Genomic DNA, 1,449 nt, shown 5'->3' with positions numbered 1-1,449 from the left:
AATGAGACATGAAGACATTATCAGACAGAGTGAGATGTGAAAATGTTATCAGAAAGAGTGAGACATGAAGACGCTATCAGACAAAGTGAGACATGAAGACATTATTGGACAGAATGAGACATGAAGACATTATCTGACAGAGTGAGATGTGAAAATGTTATCAGAAAGAGTGAGACATGAAGACGCTATCAGACAAAGTGAGACATGAAGACATTATTGGACAGAATGAGACATGAAGACATTATCTGACAGAGTGAGACATGAGGACGTTATCTGACAGAGTGAGACATGAGGAGGGTAAAATCACACCTGTATTCAGATGAAACGTTTAATTCAGATTTACGTTTCTGCAGCATCATCTTTAAGTTTGTGTTTCCAGATGTTTTATTCCAGGTGAGTTGAGGACCTCTGCTGGCTGCAGGAGGGACCTGAGCTGACTTTAATCTGTTGAAACTCACATTCAGGGTTTAAAACCTAATGAACAATATCCATCCATCCATCCATCCATCCATCCATCCATCCATCCATCCATCCATCCATCCATTATCTTTTACCTGCTTCTTCCATTTTGGGTCACGGGGGTCGCCAGTGCCCATGTCCAGCAATCACTGTGCGAGGGGTCTCCAGTCCATCACAGGGACACATAGAGACAAACGAGACAAACAACCATTCACTCTCTCACCTAGGGACAATTTAGAGTTACCAATCAGCCTAACATGCATGTTTTTGGTCTGTGGGAGGAAACCGGAGTACCCGGAGAAAACCCACGCATGCACGGAGAGAACATGCAAACTCCACCCAGAAGGACCGGGATTTGAACCAGGGACCTGCTCGCTGAGAGGCAGCAGCTCTACCAGTTGCACCACCGTGCTGCCCCTATGAACAATAACATAATAAATTAACAATAATAATAATAATAATAAACGCAGATGAAAGAAATCAAAGCAGAACATTTAGATGAAAGATTGAAAACAGACAGAAAACAAGAAACAACTTTAGAAGAAGATTTAAAGTTGTTTGTTTCTCTTTTATAACATTATTATTCTCTCAGAAAGTCTTTGAATGTTTGTCTTGAATTTAAAGCTTCAGTCAACAAATGTAGGTGTTTGTTCTGTCTGAAGCCCACGACCATCTCCTCCGTCTTCTTCACATCGATGTGAAGCTTGTTCTTCCTGTGCCAGCTCTCCAGGTGTTCTCCAGGTGTTCTCCAGGTGTTCTCCAGGTGTTCTCCAGGTGCTCTCATGGTGTTCTCCAGGTGTTCTCAAGGTGCTCTCCAGGTGTTCTCCAGGTGTTCTCCAGGTGCTCTCCAGGTGTTCTCCAGGTGCTCTCCAGGTGCTCTCCAGGTGTTCTCCAGGTGCTCTCCAGGTGTTCTCCAGGTGTTCTCCAGGTGCTCTCCAGGTGTTCTCCAGGTGTTCTCCAGGTGTTCTCCAGGTGCTCTCCAGGTGTTCT

This window comes from Nematolebias whitei, chromosome 22, assembly GCF_014905685.2.
Source record: "Nematolebias whitei isolate Nwh7 chromosome 22, NemWhi1, whole genome shotgun sequence".
NCBI lineage: Eukaryota > Metazoa > Chordata > Actinopteri > Cyprinodontiformes > Rivulidae > Nematolebias > Nematolebias whitei.
This window is presented reverse-complemented; position numbering follows the sequence as displayed.